General features: G+C 49.5%; 1 long non-coding RNA gene across 3 annotated transcripts in view; it reads left to right on the top strand.

The window, feature by feature from the left end:
* Nucleotides 1–27,700, top strand: part of LOC150014372 (uncharacterized) — a 54,936-nt gene that overhangs the window by 13,903 nt on the left and 13,333 nt on the right. The window contains exon 1 of one of the 3 annotated variants that reach the window (XR_016509926.1): nucleotides 19,420–19,556. The exons of the other annotated variants lie outside the window; for them this stretch is intronic. This is a non-coding gene — a long non-coding RNA (uncharacterized LOC150014372). Of the gene's footprint in view, nucleotides 1–19,419; nucleotides 19,557–27,700 lie in introns of those variants that run through there. 3 annotated transcript variants of the gene reach the window in all.

Raw genomic sequence — 27,700 nt, 5'->3', positions numbered from 1 at the left:
CCGAAACTCTTCTCCTTCCACTCCTGGTCAAGATAGTAAATCAGAAGTAACAGTATTTTGGGAAGAATTGCAAAGATGATTGCCACAGATGAAGACTTACAGGGTGGTGATTCCCATCACTTCCCTGTTCACTTCACCTATCTGGCTTGAATGGATTCTGACATACCATAGACTTAAAAAGCCGAGGCCTGAATCCCAGCTGCTGTGCTAAATGTGATATATGAGTATTTACTGGAGCAGATCCACATAGCCTCTGGAACGTAGTATATGACTATTAATCTGATGAGTGCATTTTTCTTGCTTCTCATCGGTAGAGAAGATCAAAAGCCATGGCTTTCACGTGGCAGGGACAGCAGAACATAATTATTGTCTTACACCAGGGATGTATTATCTCTCCTGCTTTCTGACATGATAAAAGTCCATAGGGATCTGAAGGGTCTTGACATTCCACAGAACATTTCGCTGGCCCGTGCTATAAATGATACCATGCTGATGGACTTGGTGAAGAGGAAGGGGATACCTAGAGACTCTAGAAAGACACATACGCGCTGTAGGGTGGGAGGTAAATCCCACAACGATTCAAGGGCCTGTGATATTGATGAAGTTTGTAGGGATACAGTAGTCTGGGGAAACGAGTACATCTTTCCTAAAGTAAAGGGTAAACTGTTGAGCCTAACAATCTTACCGCTGAGAAATAGACATGATAGCTGGTGGGCTCCTTCGGATTTTGGAGGCAGGGTTAACCACACTTGCTAATACTGCTCTGACTCATTTGTTATATGACACAGGAGGTTGCCAGGTATGAGTGTATGTAGAGCAAGCGAGGGCTCTGGCAATAGGTTCAGGCTGAGGTGTAATGAGGCCTGCTTACCTGTTAGGCACAGTACCTAAGATCCACCATACTTCTAGGGGCCCACAGAAATATTGTAATTTACTTTAAAATCAAAAGAAAAATTAATATTGTAATAATAATAAAAATAAATCCAGTCTGGACTATATCCATTTTTATACCAACAGGATCATAAAATTTAATTTTTAATGTTTTTTTTTTTTTTAAATGAAAGAAAGGGCCCACAAAGGAAAAAATGCCTAGTGTACATGAAAGCCATATGTAGCTCCAGGTGCAAGCTGCTCTACCCCTTTGACCACGTGATCAAAGCAAGTTGATGGTGTGGGATGTACCTATGACAGAGCAGGGCGCCATGCAGAGTATCTGGTCAGTCCCTTCAGGAGCGTCAGAGTGCAGACCCCTGGAGCTCTGTATCAAGGCCGTGCCCTCTTTGATAGAACGCTGCTGTCCATCTGAAAAGCAGCTCCTGGCGTGATGCTGAGTCCTAGCAGAGAGTGAGTGTTTGGCCACGGGGCACGAGGGACTACGAGGCCAGAGCTGCCTGTCTGTCATGAGCTGTGAACTGCCAGAGACACTAGTCAAAATGCCAGTTAGAATGCTCCAAGTTATATGATGGAAATCGTTTATTTGGGGTTGGGCCCAAGCAAGAGGCCCAAGTCAGTGGCATAAACAAATAGCAAGGCACGACCCCATGTAATGACCTTTTCCAAACCAACGCTCCTTCCTCAGCGCCCTGCTGTGGCCTCAGGCAGGTTCTTTAGGACCAGCTGAAGGAAAGGCCTTGGCCTGGTACACAGGTGAGTTGAAGCAATATATGGTACTGGCCAAACAGGGACTGTGGCCACCACACTCAGGGGTGGCCCTAAAGGACAATAGTGAAGGAAAATCCCCCTAGATGGGCAGAGCTGTGAGAATACACTTTGTGGTCCAGATGGCACAGAGAGAAAAGGGACCCAAGACATGGGAAAATATGACCTTCTAGGTGTGGTTAATGGCTTGCCTCTGTTTTCTGGGGAAAACCGATTCAAAACATAGGGTTTACTTTCTTCCAAGCACATATTGAATCCTTAAACCAATCTTATCAGGTGGGTACTTTTGTTATTCCCATTTTACAGATAAGGAGACTGAGGTGCAGAGGGATTAAGTAACTCGCTCAGAGGCTTACGAATAGCAACTGTGATCTTGACTGAGGCAGTCCAGCTTTAGACTAATTTTCATAGCAGGGTAAAATGAGTAGTGCCACACTAGCAGTTGGGACGTCTGGTTCGAACCCCAGCAATGACACTGATATCCTGTGGACTCTGGGACAAGTCTTATCTGTACTCTAGGTCTCTGTTTCTTCTCCTAAAACGTGATGCTTGGATACTGTTATTGATAATGCTTCTTCTTGATCTTCTTGATTTTTCTGGGCCTTCCAGGGGTTCAGCCAGAGCTAGGTGCAGGAGGTGCAAGCATGAATGAGCCATAGCTCCCCAGGAAGACGCCGGCCCCTCTGTAAGCTATATCCATAAAGGCTGCATTCTTCACCTACCTGAGCAATTATGGGTTTGGAGGTTTTTAAATAATGATTTCAGCATGTGCTTTGTATAAACAAAGGCTGGGCAGGGGAGATGAGGGGAATGTGGGCCTGGCTCGTTTGCACAGCTAAAAATAGAACCGTGAAAGTCCTATAATGATGAGGCAGAAACTTAAAACAAATTTCTTGGAAAATTCTCTCCCCATGCCACACTGCCCAGGTATTTCCCCCCTTTTGCCTCGTGCAGATGGAGCAAGGGAAATTGGGGTGAGGGGCGGGTGTCACAACACATACTTCCTTCCTGGCTCGGAGGAGGAGGGGGCCAAGGGGAGTGAGCTGGGAACAAAACGTCTGTTCAGGAGCCTGATTCAGGCTGACATGGGTCTTTGAGCTCCCTGAGTGGCATTTACAGCCACAGATATGGAAAAGAAAATAAATCTCCCAAGACCAGCATCTTGCTTTAATTAATAACATAATCAAGTTTCTGGCCTCGTGGAATGGGAGGATTTCAACACTCAAAGCCCCTCTGGCAGCAGGCAAGCAGTGGGCCCCTTGGCCAGGCAGCCCCCAAAGCAATGGGCCGGCTAGCCAGGCAGGGCAGAGAGATCAGGGAGAGTGTGCTCAAGGCCTCTGGGCAGGAGCAGCAGGCCAGCTCCCAGGTGAGAGCAGGGTTTCGGGGGCGGAGAATCAGGCAAGCGGGAAGCACTTTGTCATAATCTCTGGGCTCACTGTGCATTTATTACCTGCTGGGCTTCCATTTTGATATCCCATTCAATCCCTACAGAACAACCGGGCAGGCTAGTCTCCTCATTTTTCAGACCAGGAAACTGAGACCTGGAGCAACTGGGGTGATTTTCCCAGAGTCACCCAGGTGGTGGAGCTGGGATCTGAATGATCTGAACCCAGGACTGACTGAGTCAAGAGAGACAGAGAGGGGCCGAGGCCACTGAAGGACTGAGGGTCTGTGCCCTCCATTTCTCCCCAAGGCTTCCAGTGAGAGGTGGGGATGATGTCTCTCTTAATCAGGATTATCCTGATTGAGCTGATGTCTAAGGAGGGGTAGGGAAGGGCGTTGAGAATGGTGGCCAGATTTTAAAAGTGGGTTTAGAAGGAGAGAAGTGGCGGATGCTGAGAAGGCAAAGGAATGAGTGTCAGGAGCCCTGGGACCTGGGTTGGACACCCAGAGTTCCCTCCAATGCACACTCTCCAGGTTCCATGAGCCAGGAGCAGAAAGAAGGACAGAGGCCCCTGGCTGGCGGGGAACTCTGTGATCCTCTGGGTGCTGAACCAGGCTGAGGACCAGGGCCCGGGTGCTGCCGTTCGCTCCCCGACGTGAGGAGCTACTTTGGACAGCCTCCCTGGCTGACATGCTTGGCTCTCTTTGGAGGGTCTGATGAGTAAATAAACACAGGAAATCATTAAACCATGATCTGACCCCTATCTACCTTTGTTTCTCTCTCCCCCCAGCACACCAGGCCTTGACTAAGTCAGTCAATGTGTGTCCCTTGGTTTTCTGCATTTCCATGGCTGTTCCCATCACCTGGAGGGGTCACTTCTCCATCGCTGACACTGGAATCCTCTCCACTCACTGGCTCAAAAGCTGCCTCCTCCAGGAAGTCTTCCCTAAGCATCTCAGCCAAAAGTAATTCTACCTTTGAGCACCCACAACACTGTCTCATTACTGGGATCCTTTTTACCTTGTAACCGAGTCACTCATTCATTCAAAACTCTGTGGGTACTTGCTTTTAAATGTTACTTTGTCCATGTCTTAGTGCTTCGCTAGGTTGCTCAAAGGTAGAAGCTGTTTGTAGTTATAATAATAATTATAATAGTATTTTCCAGTTGCTAAATGGTTACTCTGTGACCAGGCACATAGCATTTTTATGTGAGTTATTTTGTTTAATCTTCATAAGAGCCTGTGAGGCTGGTGTTATTATCCTCCATATTTGGAAGGTGAAGGAAGGAACAGAGGTTATGCTAATTGTCTAAAGTTATCAGCTAGTCCACGGGAAAGTCAGAACTTGAACCCAGGCAGTCTGAAAGCAGAGTCCAAGCTCACAACCATTAGTTTAAACAACGTGAAATGTGTGAAAGTGCCTGGCATGGTGCCCGGCCCACGGCCGCTGTCCGTAGCACCAGATTCTCAAACGCTGTTTGAAACTGTGCTCCCCGCAGGCCTCCAACTAGACTTTGACTTATTTGTTTCCAAAGTTTGTAAATTAATCATTAAAAAAAAATGGCTGGCAGAATGAATTCATGGTAAGTTTGGGGAGTTTTTCTGGTTATTTACTATTGTATAACAAACTTCCCTAAAACTTAGTAGCTTGAAACAATTGTTTATTATTATTTCTTTTTAAAAAATATTTTAGTTATTTATTTATTTTTAGAGAGGGGGGACAGGAGGGAGAAAGGGGGAGAAACATCAATGTGAGACACATCGATTGGCTGCCTCTTGCGCCCCTAACTGGGGACCCACAGCCCAAGCCTATACCCTGACTGGGAATTGAACCAGCAACCTGTAGGTCCACAGGCCAGCACTCAATCTACTGAGCCACACCAGCCAGAGCTATTATTATTTCTCATGGTTCTGTGGCCTTGGCAGGGTTCAGAGGGGTGGTTCTGGCTTGAGGTCCCTCCTGGGGTTATAGTCAGATGCCAACTGATGCTGGACCATCTAAAGGCTCACCTGGGCAGGGCGTTCCAGATGGCTTCTTCACTCACCACAGCTGGATGGCTCTAACAGCTGGAGGCTGGTTAGGCATCTTCTGTAGTTGAGCTTCCTCAGAGCATGGTGAACTCAAGCTAGTTGGACTTCTTACATGATGTCTGGCTTCATCCAGAGCAAGCATTCCAAGTGGCTAAGGTTGAAGTCCTGGAAGTCACATGCCATCATTTTGGTGCATTGAGTACTGGGAGGTGTGGTCCATTGATTTGGCAGGAGGGCATCTTTAGAGACTACCCTGGGAGTAGCATTGAATCATGAAGGTCGCAGGGGCTTCCATCACTCTAGCATGGCTGTGAAGCAGGATCTACCCAGGAACCTAGGGTCAGAGTTAATCTGGAGGTAAACTTCTGAATGAGGATAGCCAACACGTTTTTTGATCCATAATGGCTCAGGTTTCTCACATTCTCCCAAAGAATTTAACTTTGCCTGAATTTGGGCCCTGGAAATTTTGCTTCCTGGTTCTTCAAGAGCCAAATCCCCAAAACCTGACTTAAGTCAAATGGACAAATCTTTGTTGAGCATTTACTATGTGCCCTGCCCTATGTAATAATAATAGCTAATACTTTGGTGTGCTTGTGCCTGACATTCTTTTGTGCTTATACATATTGTTGGATATAAATTCCATAACAATACATTTGGTAGGTACTTCATTATCCCCATTTTATAGATAACAAAAACGGGCCACAGAGAGGCTAAGTAACTTGCCTAAGTTCTTGTAATTAGCAGCTGAATCAGGATTTGAACTCAGGTATTTCTTACTCTAAAGCCCATGCTCCTGAGCTGTATGCCACCTATGACCTGCTCTGTGTGGAAGACCTGTATCACAGAACACTGTCCGTGCCTTCCAGGAAACCGAATCTACTGGAGAAAATAAGACTTGGAATACTTTGTTAAATTTTGTTCAACCTTTGTTCAGGAAGTAATTCTCTTATTTTTTACTGGTCAGTGGAAAGGTATCTATCTCTCTGACAATGATAGAATGTAAGTTTCATTTCGTAAGAATTTCTCCTGAATTATCCATCAGAACTTAGAGAAAATGTTTGAAGTGAGATGTCATCATTGAAAAACTTTATCTGATTCGACAAAAGTGGGTTGCTAGTTGAATTCATTAGCATATGCTCTGTAATGAGCCATGCCAAAACCTAGTGGCTTACAACAGACATATTTGTTCAGGAGTCTATGGTTTGGCAGTCTGGGCTGGGATCACTGGGCTGTTCTTCTGCTGGTCTTGGCTGAGCTCATTCATGTGTCCAGTCAGCTGACAGATGACAGTCTCCCTCACCTGTCTGGTACGTGGTTGGCTGTTGGCTGAGGTGACGGAAATAAGTGACCTATGTCTCATCATTCAGCAGGCTACCTAGGGCTTGTTAACATGGGTGTGGTCACGGGTTTCCTAAGAGTAGTAAGAGGAAGCAATTCCTAATGACTTTGCTTGTATCACATTGACCAAAGAAAGTCACATGATCAAGCCCAAGTTTAAAAAGTAGAGAAATAAACTCAATCTCTTCAGGGAAAGAGTTGAAAAAGTCATGTGAAGAAGGGACATATATAGGGCTGAGAAGAATCTGTGGCTACTCTTTCAATTGATCAGATGGTTTTCCTAAGTCAGAAGACACCTGCAGGCAAGCAGAATAATGCTACCCCCAAAGGTGTCCACATTCCAGTCCTGTAACCTATAGCCAGATGATTTTGCAGATTAATTTATTAATTTAAGCAATAGTTACTTATTAATTATTTATTAATAATTAAAATTAACTTATTAAAATAAGTTAATCTATTTCATTGCTTATACTTGGCCTGTTCAGATTTTCTGTTTCTGTTTCTGATTCAATTTTGGAAGATTGTATGCTTCTAAGAATTTATCCATTTCTTCTAGGTTGTCAAATTCATCCAATTATTAATTTAAGTATCTTTAGATGGGAAGATTATCCTGGATTAGACAGGTGGACCTGATATAGTCACAAGAGTTGTCCTAAGTGAAAGATGGAGGCGCGAGAGTCACATTGGAGAAGCAGAAGTAATGACAGAAGGAAGCAGAGGTTAGAGTGATGTGACTGCTGGCTTTAAAGCTGGGAAAGGGCCATGGACCAAGGAATGCAGGCAGCCACTAGAAGCGGGAAAGACAAGGAACGGGTCCTCCCCTAGAGTCTCCAGCAGGAACGCAGCTATGCTGACACCTCAACTTTTAGCCCAGTGAGACTTTTGATTTCCAGAACTGCAAGGTATTGGTTTGTACTATTTAACCCATGAGCTTTGTGGAAATTTATTATATTATCAGTAGGAAACTAATAACAACACCTTACAGCCATATGACCTTTTTCTTAAGACCAATACCTGTTTTGCAATTAGTCAAAAAAAAAAAAAAAAAAAAAAAAGAAGGCTGTCATATCCCTTTCATTAGCTAGAACAAAGACAAGGGCTTTTAACTACCCACTCCCTAAAGTCCTCCAATCCTAGCACGGAAGTGCTCCCTGGGAACACTTTCTTCTTAAAACCTATTCAAGGGGAAGAGGGAAGAAGGGGTTTGATGGTTTGATAAATCTGCAGATAAAACCAGGGCTAGAGTGAGCAGAGTTGAAAGAGTACCATAAGAAAGGTATCATATTGTTTATGAGTTACTTTCCTAAAAGATCCTGATCTTTTAGGACTATTCAACTCTTTATTATTAAAAAAAATAGTTGTAGTAACAAGTTTTTTTTTTTAAAGAATAACAGAGTATAAAAGGCTTAGACCATTACCAAGTTTTCATCGTTTACCTGCTGGCTGCACGTTTTAATTGCCAGCAAAATCCCTAAGAGGAAATAAGAAGCTTCTCTCTCAATAATGCTAAATCAGTAGTGACAGTCATGTCACACCCAATAAATGGAGAACCAAGTGAGACGGCCCACAATCCTGAATGAAAGTGCACGGAAACACTCGTCACCAGTGGGGACACACTGGTCGTCATCACAGTGGCAATCGTCAGTGAGCTGTGCAGGTGGCCTCTACAGTGGGAATGTGTACCAGGCTGTCCCCCTTGGTGTAACTTCTTCCTAATGCACCCCGATTTCTCTAGTTCAGACTTTAGCCAGCAGATCTGAAAGTATAAAATGCATCTGCTTCCTTTATAAGTCAACAGGGTGCCAGAAAGATGTAGCCATATAAATCTCTCTGAACTGGAAGCAATTTCAAAGAGCAAAGAACCAACCCCTTCTTATCCAGATGGGGAAACCGAGGCCCAGAGACAAGTGACAGGCCCATCAGCCGGCAAGTTGGTGGCAGGACAGGAACTAGACCTCCCATTTCTTAATTCTTGGGCCAGTCTCTGGGCTGCCATTTAAGAAAAAAAGTGCAGAGGAGACGGGAGAAAAAGAAAAGAAGTGGAGGAGAAAGAAAAAGCTAAGGGAAGAAAAGGAAGAGGCCAAGGAGGACATGAGCAACAGGAGTAAAGAAGTAAAAACTTTTTAGCCCAGTGGATCCCAGATGCTGTCTGAGGACCAGATACAACAATGTCATCTGTAAGATAAAACAAAAGAAAATATTCCTAAAATAGAATGCTGAGGGAAAAAAGGTCAAGGTTTTAAAAAATGGAAAGTAATGTTATAATAAAATAAAATGAAAATAATGGATACGAAATACCTACCCCATGTGTTTGCTGTAAGGACTGAGCAAGGTTAAAGATATAAACGTGCCTGTTGGTGAACTATAAATTCCTCTTTTAAAAAACCGGGCTGCCTGACCTCAGGCAGGTCACTTCTCCTCTCTGGGCCTCCGTTTCCTCAACTGTACAATGAAAGTTGAACCAGACGAGCGACAATATTCTCTGAGCAGCTAGTGTTGTCTAGACTGAAATTTGGGGGATGCCAAAGAGAAAGAAAACATGGTGTTTCTGTTCAAGAAACTCCCTCAGTCCACTTACCCCATCCCTTCCATCTACTTGAGCTAACAGCTCTGCAAGATTGATCCAGAAAATTTGAGCAACAAATCCCCTTTGCTTTAACTGTCCAGATGCTCTTGAATACGAAGCAGCTGGGTGCATTCTAGTTCTGCCTCGCCCACGTGCCCTGCAGCTGTGCCAGGCCAAGGCCCCCAAGTCACGAGATGACACCTCCTGCCCGCTGCTCAGCAGCCTCAGGCCAGAAGGGCCAGGCTGCGCAGACAAACTCCATTTCTGGCTCATCAGTGACTCATTGTTAGAAGTCACCCCTTGGGGAGCTTGTTAAAAGGCCATTGGCAGCCCCAGGAGGGAGGCTCAATTTGCCTTTATGAATGAACTGCTCCAGAGAAATCAATGCACATGTCACTCAGGTCAAGTAAACAAATGCGTTTTCTCCTCGGTGCCTAGAGCAGGGGCTGCCGAACCTCCCCGTGGCAGGGGGATTCTGAGAAGCCCTGCTTTAGGTCTGTACCCTGGGCAGGAACCTACATGCCACTAAGCTCCTGACCAACCCACCTGCTGTCCCCAACCCCACCTTGAGGGGCCTGTTTCCAAAGACACAGGAATAGAAGCAGCTTCTCTGGTACTTTGACTGGAAAAGATTCTACAGAAAAATCTTTTCTTACTGCATTTCCATCTTCCCTTGTCTTCCTTCATTGATTCAGGGGGACGTATATTAAGCACCTATAATGTATCAGTCATATATATGTGAGGGGAAGGGACTCAGTGACACATAAGACAGCCCTGTCCTCATGGGCTCACACTGTACAGTGGTTCCTTCTGCACCAGAATCACCGGAGAAGCTTTTAAACAGATCTCCCAACCATCCACGTGTGACAGAGGACATCCACTCATAACTGTCTACCTCCTCTCTTAGTTTCACCTTAGGCGGTAGTATTCTTACCAAATTTTTATTTCAACAACCAACTTTTGATTCTAAACATGTAAAGAGGTAGACGAAAAAAGTATCCCACAACTTTTACTTCTTATTGACACAACACAGTTCCCGCGACACTGAAAGTGATTCCTTCCTTGCCATCTGAGAGAGAATGTGAAACCAAATATTAAAGTCACTTCAGGAAAATGAAGCAGCAGGTTCTTTGTGGAGAGACGGTTTTCCTTTATCAGAAGACAGTGTCCCCACAAAGGGAAGTGAGCCCCACAGTCATCTGAGGTGCTGGCTTCCTCATATAGATACTGGGGAAGGAGCTCTTGTTCCCATGTTGTGATCAGAAGGTTTCTCACCATTAGCTGCATGCAGTGCACCCCAGATATGATGTGGTGAACATTCAGAAAAGAAAAAAAAAACCAAAAATATTTTTCCAGATCCTCGAGGCCTGTGGGCACACATTTATTCAATATAATTCTAGAGGTAAATTATTGACAACATGAATCTGTTATTTTAAAAAGTCCTTCTGCAATATAGATATAATTTTAAAGCTAAGAAATGTATTCTTTTTTTTCTCAAGGTATATCAAAATTAAGTTAAAAATTAATCAATTCTGGACAAGCAGACTTCTGGTGACAAATTACCAAGGATTTATTACCGCAAAATGGCGAGAGACAGTATGAGAGTCAGAGAGAAAATCCTGATGGTTTTGAGTCCCTGAGACCTAGTCATATTTCTGCTGAATTTCTCAAGACACCTATGCATGTTAATTTTAAAAATTGCCCTGTTTGGCTAAGCAAGTTTATATTGGATTCCTGTGGCTACTTGCAACTAAAAAGAGCCATGACTAGCACAGACCTAAAAGGATTCTGAAACATTCTCTCAGCATAAGTTGGGCTGCTTTGGGTGGCAAGTGACTGAACTAAAACTTAAAGAGGTCTCACACTGTAACACTCCTTATCTCATTTAACAGGAAGTCTGAAGCTTGATCAGTCAAGACACGATGATATCATCAGGGACCCACATGCATTCCCTTTTTGCCCTGCTGACCTCAAGTGTTGGCTTTTGCCCTCAGGTTAGTCCTCCTGTAGCCACGCCAGCTACGGTCCTTACATGTCCTCTGTGAGTGGGAAGGAGGCTTTCTCCTCACCTATCTTTTTTTCTTTTTTATACCAGAGAGGAAAGTCTCTTTCAAGAGTCACCTCAGCCAACTTCCTCTCAGGTCCCATTGGCCAGAATTGGGTCACATGACTATCTTTAGCTGCAAGGGAGGCGGGGAAGGTAACCAGCCGGCATTTTCAGCCCTGAGGTAGAAGCAGGTTCTCTGACAAGGAAAGTAGAACAATGGTTACAAACAGACAAGCAATAGTGTCTGCCACACTCTCCCTTTCACTTTTTCATAACCACTGCAAAGTAAGAGGAAGACAAAGACTGGACAAATGATGGTCTTCATGAGTAACACCTTTATTCAAAAATATATTCCACACAACAACATGGCTGCCTAGGCATGCCTGGTGACTGTGTTTTGGAACTACACATGTGCTCTCTCTGCTATGAAGCAGGATACTGTTTTTGAACTGTTAACTGAGAGGTTTTGGTTTCTGCTGTTTCCCTCTGCCCTTTGACCCTTCCCTTCAGTTGGCTGGATTTTTCTGTTCCTTGCCTCAGGTAAAGGGTGACTCAGCAGAAATGCAGAGAGAGGAAGAATGAATTCTTGGCTTTGAGTTTCAAAAACTTAGATGAGAGATGACTCTCAGGGTTGGGGAAAAAATTAGAGAAACAGAGAGGAAGAGGTTGGTGGGATGGCGCTGGAGAGACCACGTGGCGTGAGAGGGGTCAGGTCTAGCTTCCATGCCTGAAAGAACTGTCTGCTGGGTTGGTGTCCCAGAAGGTCTTCCCATGGACAGCAGCAGGAGCATTGCCCACTGACCAGCTAACTGGCAGGGTGTCTGTCTGTGTCCTTAGGGACAGCCCCGTTTGACATCCAGGACACTCAAGCTCCCAAACACAGGATGGACCTAGGGCTTAGTAGGAGCTGAGTGTGGTGAAAAGCAAGCCCAGTCCCTGTCTCTGACCCAGACTTGGTTGGGACTGAACAGCCAAATTCAGTGATCAGCCCCTGTGCTGGGAATGTGGACAATCCTCCTGATACGATGACAGAGAGGAAAGAGTGCTGGGGTCAGCCTACCAGTAAGACTCCCATAAGCAGTCACAGTGGCATCGTTCAGCTTAGCATAGACCCAGAGAAGGCTGAGTTCACCGAACTCTTGCAACAATCCTATGAGCCAGTGCTGTTTCTAATTCCATTTTATAGATGGAGCTGCGTAGACTCAGAGAGTTCCAGCAACTTTCCCAAGGCCGCAGTGTTGGGATTCCCATCCAGGCCCTCTGGCTCCCGGATGCTTTGCCAGTCTCTCAGTTAAATGACTCCCCCATGGTCCCACTGTATAGGAGTGAGCAGAGACCTAACCCTGACTCCCAGTCCATGCTCTCTAGCACTCTGTCTGGCCTCTGCTACCACTTGGAAAGAGTAGAATGGAAACCGAGCAAGGAGCGGAGAGGAGGAGAGGCCGCTGCGTGTCAGTCTCCCTCTGCCTCTCAGCTCAGACGTCTGTCTAGGTGGCAAGAGGCAGCACACAGCTTTCTCCTGCCTCCCCATCCCTGCTCAGCTGACAGGGGGACGGGCTCCCACCGCAAACACCCCACTGTTTACTTGCCCCCGTGGAGGCTGAGAGGCGTCAGGGGGCCTGGAGGGGAGACGCAGCCATACCAGCCATCACCTGGAATACATTACAGCAGCTGTGACTAATTAAACTTTGATTTCCTCAAATTTCGATCTTCTTGGAAATTCCTTCAGAGCTCGATGATATTCAAGGCTGTGGCAGAAAGTAAATACCAGACGAGCCACAGGGGCCTCCAGGCGGCCCATTCTCTCTTCTCGTGTGCTCTCCCGTCTCTCTGCCCCCCTCCGCGGTCCTTCCTGAGGCCTCACAAGAGAATCCCCTAGATGATCTCCAAACCACAGCCCCAGAAGCTGATTTGGGGTTTCCACCTAGGTGAGAAAAGGCTCCTTCTGTCCTTTTAGGGGGTGACAAGGATGTGGCGGGAGGGGTTCTTGTTCTCCGCCCCCTTGGGGTGCCTGCAGGCTTGAAAGCAGCCGTCTGGGTGGCCTGTGTTTTTGGGTTCCCATCTGTGGCTTGCCCTGGGGTCATCTCAGGCAGCCCCCCATGTCCTTGGCTGGCCAGCCAAGCAGAGAGATCCAGAGAGAGAGGCAGCTGGAGCCAGCAGGCAGGAACGTGGCTCACAAGGGATGTAGCCGAGGCTGGATGTGGCTGCTTCCGGGTGTGGACACTTGGGCTCTGTGAAGTGTCCATGTTGCCGCCTGTCTGTCCTGTCCATGAGGGTGGGGCAAAGGCTGATGGCACCATTCACTGAGCATCTGTTACGTGCCAAGCCCAGTGCTGAATCATTATAATATATCCTTTCTCTCCAGTCTTCACAGTAGTCCTGTAAAGACTCAGGCAGCAGCGCCCTGGTTTACAGAGGAGGTCAGAGGTCAGGAGGTCACCTAAGGTCAGAGAGGTTAAGAAACTGGCTCAAAGCCACATAGTAAGAGCCAAGAATGAGACCCTGACGCATCTGAAGTGAGCACCTACATCCTCACCGCCACATCACAGGGCCTTCAGAGCCTGAAAATGCTTTGTAAGCTTTTGGTGGGATGGAAGGGAATGGCGTAACATTTATTTGGACATTCTTTCTTCTTTTTAGAAGATTAAAGAGATTTTAATGTTTTATTTTTTAACTTAAAGGCACCAATAAATACTTGTTTTCTATAGAAAAATGGGAACATGTAAGTAAGTGGAAGATGAAAGTGAGCATCAGTAATCCCACCAATCAGAAACCACATCTGTTCTCATCCTGGTGTGTATTTTTTCAGATTGTGTGTGTGTGTGTGCATGCACACAGACATGCATGTATGTGTGTATCTTTCTGTTCCTTTAAAATGATTCATGGAGCGTGTGCAGTAGAAAAGTGCTATAGACATGGGTGAAGCCCACGGACTAATACGTCAGTGCCTGGTTGGATCCCGGCCCTATCACTTATTAAGTGTGACCTTGGCAAGTTTCTTAACCCCACGTGCCTCAGTTTCTTCCTCTGCAAAATGGACAGAAAAGCAGTACCTGCCTTCTAGGGTTGTCAGGAGATTCAATGGGATCATGAATAAGAAAACAGCACAATGCTTCATATGTGACAAGCACTCAGTGTCAGCTACTACCACGTGTGTCAGGCTGCAAGCAAAAACAGGTCTCTGACGGAGCGCTTGGTCTAGCAAGGGGAGAAAGACTTTAATCACGACATCACACAAGCAAAGGTCAAGTCACCTCCAAAGTGCTACAATAGTGAGAGAAGAATGGGGAGCTAGAGAGCCTGGATCCAGGAGATTGACCTAAGCAAGGAAGTCCTGAAGGCTTCATGTAGAGGTGACACTAGCCCCGAGATGTGAAGGATGTGGGAGAGGAAGCTAGGCTGGCTGGCAGAGGGAAGAGCATGGAAGGAAGAGGGAACAGCATAGGGTATGGCCTGTGAGTGCAGTGACATGGCCAGTCCAGGTCTGAAGGGGGCCGGCCTGGGGAGGTGGTTTAAAGCTGGGAAGGGTAACATGATCTGACTGATTTTTAAAATATCCCATTGGCTGCCTAATAGAGAAGGGATTGCAGTGGGTGGGGGGGCATGTCAGAGCAGACGGGGGGGTGGGGTGGGGAGGGGGGGGCATAATCGTCCTTGGGCCCTACTCTGGCCCGCCTTGGTCTGTGCCTCTCCCAGGGGGGAGAAAATTCTGTGGGCCAAGGGTACTTGCACCCTGGGGGCCTCTACCCACAATTCTCTCCCATAAGACCTTAATATGGGTACCCCTGGGCTGGAGGGTGTCAAAGGATTGGTCATTTGCAAGGGTATGGCTGCGGGGATGGCAAGAGAAGGAGGGCAGGAACTGATAGTCTCCATTCATACTCTTGGCAGGGGCGGGCCTATATGGTACCATTCAGGAGAGAAGCGCAAAGACTCAAGAGGTGTTCATGTAAAATCTCTGGCAGTTAGTATAAGCTAGGACAGAAAGATGGGGCTCAGGGGTTCCATGAAGAGGGCCTGGCTTGGGTAGAGGGTAGCTTCTGAGTTGGGTTTATATATGTTGAGGCTGAGGATCTCTTGGGACATTAAAAGATGTCAGATAAGCAATTCATTGTCTCTATTTTTCTCTCGATCTTTCTACACACACACACATACACACGCACATACACACATTTGAAACTGGTTTTTCTGGGATGATGTGTTGAAGGACTCTGAATCCAAGGAGCTTTGTCCTCACCTGAAGTCTGGTCCTATTAATCTACTCTTAGTCATTGGCACCCTAGTATGAATTAGTGTCTTGGTATCCTTCAGTTTGGTTCCTGCCTCAAAGCAGTTTCTATCTGGAGTAATCTAGGAGTGTGGTGCCCTGCCAGCCCTCTGTCCTTGTGGAGGCCCCCATGAAGGGCCGAGGCCCAGCCTGATTGATCTTGCTAACCCATCCTCCGTGGGCAGAAAGCATGGCTGTGACTCTGGCTCTCAGGCTATTGGTTCAACCCCACCTAAGCTCTGAGTCCCCTCCAGGCTTCTGGCCCTGGCCCATTCCTGCTTCTCAGCAAAAGGTTACTTAGGCTCCATACCTGTCAGCAGCTCGCTCCTAGCTCACTCAGTTGAGCAATAGGTATCTTTTCCCAAACTGTTCTAGGCAGGGGACAGATCTGCCTACCACCACATATAGTCACATGTGGCTCTGAGCTAGGGCCTGGGGCCTCTTTTGCTACCTATCCCCTGCCCAGGCAAGGAGGCAGGCAGCAATACCCTGCCACTTCAGGGTGCCTGGCCCTGCTTGGACATCTGTGCCCTCAAGCGAGGCCATCATGCAGGACTCGTTCCAGCTGGTGCCATAGCCCAGCAGTTGGGTTGCTGCTTCCTCTCCCCACTCCCTGATCAAACAACCACATGTGGACAGTGGCTGAGCTGCTCCAGCTCCCTAGGGGCAGGGAGCTGGCAGGGTAGGTGCAACCCAGCTGGCCACAGTTCTGGAGGCTGAGTGTGGGCTGCTGCCTCACCTTGGCTGCCCCCCTTCTTCCCAGAGGGATTTGGACATGGAACTGGTGGAAGGAACCACAGAGAGGAGAGAAAGAAGGAGCCCACCTTTCCCCCTCAAGAGATCCGAGGGATGAAGTTGCATCCTGGGTGCGTCCTGACATCTTCCTGGTCAGAGAGCCTTGGGCTTTCCAGGCAGGATCTGTAGAATTGGGAAGAGTGAGGCTCACAGAGGTTGTGACTGGCTTAATGTCACCCAGCAGCCGAGGTGGTCTTAAACTCAGACCGTTCGACCCCTGCCTGATTTCCTGTCCAGGACTCTCTTCCTGTCTCCTTTTCAAGTCCCTAATATATTCATTTTGTCAACAAATATTTACTGCCTGGTTCCTGTGTGCTCATTCTAGTGCCGGTGCCATTTCACAGAGAAGGCCCCTGTTCCCGAGGAGGCATGCCTCTGGTGAGACAGCAAACAATGAACAGAAAACAGTTAAGGGGAGCTTTAGCTCAGTGCCTGGTGCCCAGCAGCTGCTCTGAGTGTGTGGAATGGCTGGCTGTAAGAGTTCTGAAGAAAACAGAGCAAGGCAGCATGATGGAGGGTGGGAGGATTTTATAGACAATGTTTGTTTTCACTGAAAATCCTACCGCCCAATATGATGATACTAGGAGGCAGGGGATTTGGGAGCTGATTATGTCTTGAGGGTGGAGTCTTCATGAATAGGATTAGTGCCCTTATAAAGAGACTCCAGAGAGTTCTCTTCGTCTTCTTCCCATTGTGTATGAATACAAGAAGTTGGGAAATGCCTTCACCAACAAGCTGACCCCGATCTTGGCCTTCAAGCCTCCAGAACTGTAAGAAAGAAATCTCTGTTGTTTATAAGCCACTGGCTGATGGCAATTTGTTACAGCAGCCCAGGCTAATACAGAGGGCTACGGGTGGTAGAAGTATTCTTAGAAGAGGTGACAGTTGAGGAACAACAGGATGGAATCAAACATGTGAGGATCTGGGGCAAAACGGTTCCACAAAAGGTCACAGCAAATGCAAAAGCCCTGAGGTTGGAATAAGGTCACTGTGGCCGGGGTGGGGAGAGGAATTCAGAGGGGCACTGCAGGCCAGATCAGGCAGGTCTTGGTAAAGAGATCGCAGGATGATCTCCAAGGGGGCCCCTTAACTCGTTGGCTCCAGGAAGACACCCCCCCCCCCCAAATCGATGAGGCCCTTGGCAGCCTCCACAGTCCAGAGCACCTTCTTCCCTTTCTGGTCCTGGAGAGGAGGGAGACAGCCAGGTGTGTGTGTGGTGCGGGTGGGGTGCTGGGAATGTGGGGACTGGAGTTCTGGTCGGACTGGTTATGCAACCTTGAGCCAGTCCCCTTTCCTCAACTTGACCTCCATTTTGTAAGCTGTGAAGTTCGAGAATTGGACCATTCAGCTCTCACTGGCACGTGGAGGAGAGGTGAGAGGAAGGAAGGTGACCAAACAAAGCTCAAAGTGACTAAATGGGTGTTTTGCTTCGTTTTCAGCCGAGGCATCTGAAGCCACCAGGAGGTTGTCATGGTGAGGATAGTTCGGGCCACTTTGTGTTGATGGCATCACTGTTCTCAGTCTTCAGTCAGGGGAAGGCCCTTGCAGTACAGGCTGATGGACAGCAGAGGGCGCCAACTGAATGGCCAGGGATCTTGGGGAAAAGAAAGTAGTTGGTCTGGGGTTGGTGCCTGATGATTGGTGGCTACCTATGATTTCCTTCTCTTAGTAACTGGTGACAGCGGGTATGTGTCCATGTGGATTCATTTAACAAAGATTCACTGTGACCATTCTATGCTGAGCACTGTCCTAGGTCTCAGGAAAAGAGGGAATGATGTAGCTTAGGAATGGGAGTTAGTCTTCATCTTAGATGTTGGTTTGCTTTGACGGGAGCGCTATGCTTGGTGCTTTGACTATGGTATAAACAAGCTCTGAACCTGCATCCTGACTCAGGAAGACAGAATGATGTGATTGATTAACAATGTCTGTCAGGGTGAGGTGGGGGAGGGGGCACCAGGAATATCAGCCATTTGTTGTTTCTTCTCTAATGCAACTTCGTTATTGGACAATTGGATAAATCAAGATTCAGAATGCCAAGTTTATTTGTACGAGGTCATGCAGTGGGCAAATGGCAGAGTTAGAATAATGCGCATTGTCTGTTGGTAGCCAGGTCTCTGGGCTTGAAGAAATTGCATCTCCAGGCCTCCAGGGACTCTCTGGACAGTGGTGCCAATGACCATCCTGGTAACTGGTGGGGGCAGGCACCGGCATGTTACCAACTGGGGTAAGCTATGATGCTGGGTGTGTACAGGGCCAAGCTCGGGGCCAATGGGACAGGATGAGCCACTGCAGACCACACAGTGTGAGCCAAACCCCAGCTGATCAGTAGCGAGCTCAGGCTTGACTGAGGCCACTGACTGAGTAGAGGGTGCTGTGCTGAATGGACCCTGGGCAGTGGGATATGGGGGGTGCTGAGCCACTGTTCCTATGTAAGGTATTTACTGCCTATTGGTGGGGACAGGCATGGGGACAGTATAACAGAAACACAAAGCAGAAGGCAAAAGAGCTAAGCAGAGGCACCAGCAGCAGTGAGAGATGGAGGGTGCTGTCAGTGGTCTCTGGGGGAGGCCTGGGGAGGCCTCAGAGGAGATGCCTAAGTGTTAAAGGTTAAAACAAGTCATATCTATTGCAGACAACTTGGAAGATATAACAAAACATAGAAAATAAAATGACAAACAACCTGTAATCAATCTCTATACAGAAGTAATTACTATCAGTATCTTAATCATGTATTTACACAGAACCAGAATATCGTGCTACAAGTACGTTTGACTTTTCTTTTTATTACTTAATGCCCAGGATCTCCAGGTGAGATCCTTGGCAAGCAGCGTGGACCATCACCTGAGAACTTGTTAGGAATGCAAGTCTTTGTCATCCCTCCTTCCCCCAGACCTACTGAGTCAGAGACTTCGGGGGTGGGGCCTAGCCGTTCATTTGAACATGCCTGCCAGGTGATTCCAATGCTTCCTGAACTTTGAGAACTGCTGGCTTCATGTGGTTCTCCACTGTCATTAAATACGTCTCACAGTCTCAATGTTGGAGTGATCTTTTACTGTATTGGCTTAGTCAATCCTCTAAAACGATGCTGTGGTGACATCTTAGGTGCACATGCATGTGGACACCAGGGCTTGTTTGGGGTGGTGCCCTTTGGGCCGGGCCAGTAACACGAGGCAGGAGGCCCCTACAGGCGGGAGGAGATGGAGGGGAAGATGCCGTGACTGGAGGCTGTCTCTGGTCTGGGAGTGCGTGCAGACAGGGCTCTCCCTCCCCTGCACACCCTCCCTGGAGTGGCCCTGGCAGAGCAGGGAACAAGTGAACGTGTCCACATGTTGGAAGGGACTTGGCAAAAAGTGTCAGATCTCCTAGGGCCAGCGGGCCGTGCCACAAAGCAGAGGGAAGCCACACTCGGCCATGCACAGACCAGGAGTCGCTGTCATCTTTCCCATGGGAAGAGCCCCAGCCAGGGTCAGGTGAGGCTCCCGGTGAGGGAGGGGTTGGGGGTGGGCTCTCTGGTGAGCTTGTGGGGGCTGCGGCAGGCGGGAGCTGCAGGGAGAACTTTCTTTTTAGGCCTGTTCTGGGCTGAGGTGTCAGCAGAAACCCTAGAAGAAGAAGGAAGTAGTTTGGCTGCTGTCTACACACTGTTGGGGCTTAACCCAAACCACACTGGTTTTCTCTACATGGTTTCTTGGCAACTTAGAGACCAAATATGGTTAAAAAGAAATGACAGCTCAAGATAGGTGAGGACACCACAGGACACTACTAGGGTGTTCTGCATGAATTCAGATCATTCAACCCCACGAGAACCTCCAGTGACCCCACAACAGCCATTGTCACCCCTGAAGAATGAAAATCAAGGAGGCATTGGAAGGCTGGCAGCGGGAAGGGGGGCCGTTTGTATCATTTTCAAAAAAGAGGAACAGGCAAATTCTGGGAAATCTTTGGCCAACCAGGAGGCCCTGCCTTGCGCTGCTATAATGTTCTTGAACAGACCAGCGAACCGCCGCCAAAAGTGACAGCTGCCGAGAACAAAGTCTTACCGCACTTAACTCGATTTTCCTTTTGATCAACTGAGCAGGCTGGGCATTGGCAAGACCATGCGGAGCGTGACTGAATAACCTCCCCAGGGACTCTGCCCAGTGGTACGCCTCGCCCTGAGCCCTCTCTGTCCGCGCCCCAGAGCTCTCTCCGTGCTCGGTTCGCGTTCATTCCTTGAACTACCCCACCCCACTCTCGGTCTCCCTTTTGGAGACTCTGGGCCTCCATCCCTGTTGTTCCTTCCGCCTGGAATACTGGTCTCCTTGCGTGATTCCTAGCCAACCCTCCTCATTCCTCCGGACTCAGTTTAAACATCGTTTCTGCAGGAAGGCCTTGCCTCTGCCTGCATGGTGTCCCTCCTCTGTGTTAAGTTCAGCCCCCTGGTGAGGGTGGCGTTGTGACTGTCCCGACTGTAAGCCTGGGTGTCTGTTTCATGTGTCACTGTGAGTGGAGAGCACGCAGCAGGTGCATGGGGAGTATCTGTGGAAGAAATCAAAGGAAATCTTTAGAGCTTATCTTGGCCCATGTCCTGAGAAGGGGCTGAAGGACCAGGGAATAGTTAACCTTGAAAAGAGAAAGTTCAGAGGAAGGAGGTCATTTAGAAGACAGGCTCCATAGTTATAGGTGTTGTTAGAAAGGGCAGAGTCAAGACCCACAGGTAGAAGTCAGATGGATGCAGGTTTTTGTTTACTCGAAGTGAAACCCTTTTGTGCCAGAGACTGCTGGTAATGGGGACATTGGGGTCGTCATGCTTCTGGGGTTTCATGCCTGTCTCCTGCATTGGTGGCCACCCATCTGCCTGTGGCACAGGTGGGCCAGTCAGGTGGCTACCTGTTGTCTGGAGCACCAAGGAGGCCTTAATTCCTGTGGACACTGGTCCTCCTGAGCCGTCTGAGCTGATTGACACTCAGGACTGAGGTTGCAGAGGCTTTACTTGTGGTGGACACGGGCTGTCTGGCCGTGCGACTCTGAGTGTGCCCTGCTGTGGGCAACATGTTTCTGATTATGGGCGGATACGTGGGAAGCCAGGTCTGGCTCAGGAAATGCACATGAATGGTGGGCCACCTTTGGCTGGAGCAGACAAGGGTTTTGCCACTCAGGTGTGTGCCACTTACAGTCACTGCTGTTGGAAGTCCTGGGGTTAATTCTCCACACTGCACCCCACCACAGGCAGAGTCAACCTGGAGATCCACAGACTAAAGGGTGGGGGGCTGTGCAATGTTGGGCAACCACTTAACCTCTCTGGGCCTCAGTTTCCTCACCCACATAGCCACGGGGCAGAGGAAGCTGACAGCTGCGGTCGCTTTCAAGGCTGACGTTCTGGGATTCTATTTGGCTTCTGGTGGGCTGCACTAATAGCTGGAGCCCCAGGGAAATGTGGGAGTGCTCCTGAGCGGAATCACAGCCATCCGGGTGGACAGACCCTGATGGGAACTAGGGGAGGGGCGGGACCCAGCTGTGACAGCAGTCAAACCTTTTAATCATGGCTCTTTGGGGTGGCGTGGGGTGGGGGTAGGGCACAGCTCTGTGGATGAACTCAGGCAATTGTGAACCCTGGCTCTCTGAATCCAAATTTCAGAGCTCAGTTTCGGGCACAGGACAGAGTCCTACCTGCAAGAAGTGACTGTGAGCAAGTCACTCCCCATCTCTGAGACTTACCCTCATCTGTTCAAAGAAGAGCTGACCTTCTGAGGTCTCTTAAGGCCTCTCCAACCTGTGCCGCCCATAGGGCCCCTACATGTGGCACTGACATTGACCAAGCAACCGCAGTAGCCACCATAGCTGCCATCTGCTGAGAAGGGGTGATGTGCCAGCCGCCCAGCACTGCCTGGCCTCCGCGGGAGACTAAGGCTCAGAGCCGTGAAGGTTGCAGAGCTAACTGGAGGCAGAGCTGGGGCAGAGTCTGGGCTGCTCACCCCTCCGCTGTCTCTGCCTCCGCTGCCACAGTGCCCTCCCACCATTTGAGCGCTCTTCTCTCTCCCCCCTCATCCGCTGTGCCCCCTCCATCCTGCCTCTGTCTTCCCCGCCCAGGTCTCCCCCAGCTCCCCCGGCCCAGCCAGGCCAGGGTCTCTGACGTCCACTTAGCCGGAAAGCTACTCTGTCCCCCAGTGCTTGCTCTGCCTGCCCAGCGGCAGCCCTACCCGCTGCGGGACCTCTCTGGCTTGTGACCAGTTGCTGCAGAGAAACCCTGAGCTCGATTTTTCTGACCACCCGATGGCCACCGTTCCCTCCACTTAATAAATTGCACGGGAGCAATGGGTGGTCGACGGCAGAGGCCTGCCTGCGCCGGTCTGGAAATTAAAAGCAGCGGCTGAGAGTGGGTTTGAATGCAGCAACAGGAACCATGAATATTTTACAAGAAACCGGAATTATTAATGTTTCAATAAAAAACAAAACCCCAATGTCCATGTGAAGATTACATGTGACTTAAAGCCGTCAGAAAACCGCTGCGGTCCTCCTTCACTCTCCCTTAAACCACTCAGCATGGTTTCGCTTAAACCGTCCCCATCTCCCCAACCCTCAGCCCACCCACTCCAAACGTGGTGGGGAGGGCTGCATCCGCCCCGATAATTAGCACGGCCCCCACCTTCCTTCGGAGCTACGGACGACCAGAGAAATATTTCTGGAAGACTATTTACGAACTTCCCCATAGTCATCAATCATAAGGTTAAGAAGAAATGGAGCAAGATTTCTTACCTCAAGGAGCCTCTAATGCAAAAAAGCTATTTACTGGGCACGGACGGGGGCTGAGATTTCTGATGCCATTACTATAGAATACATAATAGCATCAATAATTAAGTATAAATTGGATTTAATATTTTATGCTGGCGACATGTAATTTACACTCTACCCGAGAAATCAAAGGTCATGTCTGAAATAAATGAGTGTGGGGTCGAGCCTCCAGTGGAATTAGCACACTTCCCCCCTCCTGGCAGCTGCAGCCCAGGACAAGAGCATGGGAGGCTGGGCTGTGGGGAGTGAGGGCAGAGTCGGTGTCTGGGAGCCGTAGGGAGCCGCTGGTCTCTGGAGTGTCCTGTGTAAGCGGGGCCTCAGGCCTCCCTGGGGTGAGTGGATGCTTATGGAGGCTCTGGGAGGGAGGCCCTGGAGTGCTGATGGTGGAGAGGTCAAACTCAGAGACAAGTCCACCCCTGAGACAGAAGGGGAAGGTGGGGTTGTAGCACTGAAGAGCTCACAGTGTCCTGAGGGGAAACTGAGGCCCAGAGAAGGGAAGGGGCTTCCCCAGAATGAATAGGACCAGGGCTCCTGGCTGCCAGCCTTTGTCAGGACTGCTCTGACATGTGTGTGACAGGGTCATCGCCTCAGACCTCTGCGTGTGTCCCAGAAACACAACAAGTCTGCTCGCCTGCTGGAGAGACTGGCTATGGTCCGGGCTGGTGCCTGGCTCTGCCCTGTGTGGCTCTCAGACCTGCTGGCCATGGCTGGGGAGGGGCTCTGGCTCGTGTTGTGGTGATGCGTAGGGGGGTGGATAAGCAAGAATGCCCCCTGCAAGGGTGGCTTAAGGTCTGGGCCGCTGTTTGGCATTAGCAAGCTGAGCACGTGCGATCACTAAAGTGTTCCACAGTCTCTACTGCCCCCCGGGAAGAAACCAGTGTCTGCTTTCCTTCTGAAGCCCTTGGGCATCCAGCACCTGCTGACCAGGCCATTCCCTCTCCCCAGGACACTCTTTCCTAGGCACTCCATTCCAGTCTCTGCCCACCGTTCTTTCCCAAGCAACCTCTGCCCATCCCCCCATCTGTGGCCCAGGGTGTTCATGGCTCTACACCAGACATATGGCATGATGGTGGGCCTCCTGGCACAGGAAGCAGACAGGAGCAGGGGTGATCTGGCTCATGCCCTGAATGCGAGGCTGTGGATGTTTCTAGAAGCTGCTACGGCTGTTTTAGGAGGTGCCCCCATCCAGGAGGCAGAAGTGGGGACCAGGAAGCAGAACCCTTCCTCCCCCGTCCCTACCTCCAGTGCACAGTTTGGGAAGAGAGCTGGGGAAGGGCCCCGAGGAGGGACCCTGTTTCCTCATCTGTGTTCTGGCAGCTTGGCCTGGATGGACCATATTATGGATGTTTGTGTCCTCTCCAAGTTCATATGTAACCCTAACTCTCCAATGATGGTATCAGGAGATGGGGCTCTGGGAGGTGCTGAAATATGAGGTTTTAATGGACCCCGCAGCATCTTTCACCACGTGAGGGCACTCGGCCAGCTATGAACAAGGAAGAGGTCTCACCAGACATGGCCATGCAACGCTTTCATTTTGGCCTTTGCAGCCTCCAGAACCACGAGAATTAGGTTTTTGTCGTTTGTAAGCCACCTAGCCTATGGAATGCTGTTACAGCAGCTTGAATGGACTGAGACAGATCCCAAAGCCTTTCCAGCTTGGAAATGTCTGCTTGTTTGTGACCTAGGGAAGCAGGTGGGTCATGGGAGCAACTGATGTTTGCTGTGGGCCCAGAGGCTGCTTTGGCATTTTTAAAGTGTTACCTCATTGGATCCCCATGAGGCAGGTACTGTTACTCTGCCCTTTTACAGGCAAGGCAGCTGAGGCCCAGGGAGACTAGTGGCTTGCCCAGGCTCACAGCAGTAAGTCTGCAGTAGAGTTTAGACTCCAAGTTTTGTCTCTGAATGTCAGCCGGGGGTTGGGATGGGGCAGGTGTTGGGTCTGAGTCCTTGGTAAACAGTATCTCAAATGGAGAGACAGGGGAGGGTCCCTTTAAATGCCGAGGGAACCTCGAGGAAGGGGAGCAATAGACTTCAGCAGTAGACTCGAGCCCCACAGGGTGGCATCTTCCTCACTGCCCCTCTGTCCAGCCCACCCACAAATGCAGACCCGAGTCCTCATCTGAGGAGGCAGATACGTGCTCTCAGGCATCTGTCCAGCTCTATGGGCCTGGGATGCTGTGGGTCTGTCCCTGTGACCTCTTTCCTCTTCTGCCTCCTGCTGGGAACTCTTCATTGGCTGAACCCAATAGGAAGCCACAAGGCTAAGGGGCACGTTGAGGTTGCCCATGGAGGGCAGCCTTGAGGACCAGGAGCAGGGGGAGAAACAGAAACGGGACCTGGAGGGGTGGCTGGGGGAGTCAGCACAGCCTGGTGGTAACTGTTTGTCTGATGCAATTAACCAGGAGGGAGGGGAGGGGTTTCTCCTCCAGGATCGCCCAACAGGTGCCTTTGACAGAGACAACCCAGCCAGGCTGTGACTTCTGCCTGGTGGGGGTTTTGTGTGCCTGGGGAAAGGGCTCCAACCTGAGGGGGTAGGGACAGTCTGGTCAGGGCACACGGAGGCTGAGTTTGCCACCTGTGGTCCCTGATCTGTCTGGAGTCCAGACCACTGGCCAGATCTTGAAGAAGTTCTTTGGCTGGCCTTGGTGACTAAACTTCCTCCTTCTAAAGCTGATGGCATCCTAGCTTCTCTTCAGTCATCATTGAAGCACAATACCCGTGTTTTCTCTGCGCCCCCTAACAACTCTATATCTGAGTTCTGTTTCACAGAATAGAAATCTGGGGCTCAGAGAGGCAGAGAAAGCTGCCCAAAGAGACACAGCTAGTGAGAGGCATAGCCAGGATGGGGCCTTGGCTCAGGTGCTCTCCACGGGCTGCTCTGCTCCCCTCCTCAGCCTGCCCAGGAGAGAGAGGAGACAGCCTGGGGCGGGAGTGCCAGTAAGAGCTGCCTCAACCCCTGGACCTCCTTACACTGGCTGTGTAGCCTTGGGCAACTTCCTCAACCTCTCTGAACCTCTGATTCCTCATCTGTAAAACAGGGCTCAAGACATTTAACCGGCAGCAATGTTTTGAGTGTTACAGGAACGTACGTTGAACGTGGGCATGTGGTGGATGCTCAGTGGATATGGACTTTGTAATGCCAGTGCTGGTTAGGATGGATCATCATCCTGTGACAGAGGCCTGGTTTAGCAGAGGACCAAAGAGAGAGAGGGACACTCCAGGGTGTGGCAGGCCCTCCTCACTCCTGCAAACGTGGTTTGCAGGAAGCTACTTGTTACATGTTCTGGTTATCTATTTCTGTATAAAATATCCCCAACTTAGTGACTTCAGACAGTGACATTTAAAAAAATATTTTGTTTTATTTCAGAGGTCAGCCCTCAATCCACTGAGCCACACCAGCCAGGGCAGACAACGACATTTCAAAAATATTCTTTCTGTTCTGAGAGTTGACTGGGTCCACCTAAGGTGGTCCTTGCTACATTCCTCAAGCACTAGCGCTCAAGAGTGTGACCGGGGCGAGAATTGTCCTAAAGGCTTCCTTGGCGTCAGGTCTGATGGCTGATGCTGGTGTTCTCTGGAACCTCAGCTGGGCCTCTTGGCTGGACCACCCCCATGTGTTTTCTCCATGTGGCCTGGGCTTCCTCGGGGCATGGCGTCTGGGGTTCCAGGAGGCAGTGTTTCAAGGGGGCAAGTGGAAGCTGTGTTGCTTTTCATGACCTGGCCTCCAAAGTCACATAGCGTCACTTCTGCTATCCTCTCAGCCCCCACCCCCCACCCCAGATCAAGGGAGGGAGCACGTAGGGCCATGGTCACAGTGTTGGAAGAACATGTGGAATGGAAACTGTGGTGGCCATGTTTGGAAAATACAATCTGTCACACTGCATGAGTTCTGTGGCCCAGGAAAGTTCACATGAAAGGAGCTTTGATGTCCCATTTGCTTTCTTCTCACATCTGGGAGATCCATGTTTACCAAATCACTTCTCTTCATTGAAGACTGCAGCAACTGGTGTTCCAGATTGACCTGTGGTACGATAATCATTGTTTTGAGGAGTGGGGGCAAACTGAGGCCCCAGCACCTTGCACAGAATGGACACAGAGCAGGTGTTCAGTAAGCCTTGGCTGGTGGGATCTCAGAGCACTTGACACAAACAGCCCAAGATTCCTGGGAGGGCGGAGAAGATGTGTGTCCATGAAGAGGGGCCCCCAGGGCTCAGACCTGCGGCCAGCAGCTCAGAGAGGTCAAAGGCCCTCCCTGGGTCACACGGCGGGCCGTCAGGAAAAGCAGAAGTGGAATCCAGATATCCTGTTGTCTGGCTTGGGACTCTGCCAGGACATTTGGTAGCCCTTGAATCTGCAGAAGAAATCTCCAGGGGTCACGGATTTAAGTGGCTGAGCTTCTGAGAAGTAGCTCTGAAGAGGGCGTGAGACCTTCCCACCATGGCTAATCCCTTTCCTATGCGAGTAGGGGTGGGGCGGGGGAGTGGAGGGCACCCCACATGCTCTTCTTACCATGTGACATGGGCTGCTTCCATTGAGAGGCAGGTCTGTGTTCCCTCCCTTGATTCTGGTTGGACCTGTAACTCTGGCCCTTTCAGATTCACCTGTAATTGAAGGCCAGAGTGCCGCTTTCTTTCTTCACAGACTGTGACCAGCCTACTGATGGGCGCTTCCTTCCCGACTACCTGTTGAGCGGCATCGAGAATCCCCGGGGCCCTGGGCCCTGGGGAGTGAAGAGACAGGCCCCAGGCCTGGGTTCTGGCAGCTCCTCCCCCAGCCTAGCCTGCAAGCTAATGTCGCCTTAATGCTGTGGTCAGGCAGCCACGTGGCTGGGCTCCCTGGGCAGGCA

This window comes from Furipterus horrens, unplaced genomic scaffold, assembly GCF_987537825.1.
Source record: "Furipterus horrens unplaced genomic scaffold, mFurHor1.1.pri manual_scaffold_3, whole genome shotgun sequence".
Lineage (NCBI taxonomy): Eukaryota > Metazoa > Chordata > Mammalia > Chiroptera > Furipteridae > Furipterus > Furipterus horrens.
The sequence above is the reverse complement of the archived record's forward strand: the minus strand, read 5'-3'. Positions and strand labels throughout refer to the sequence as shown.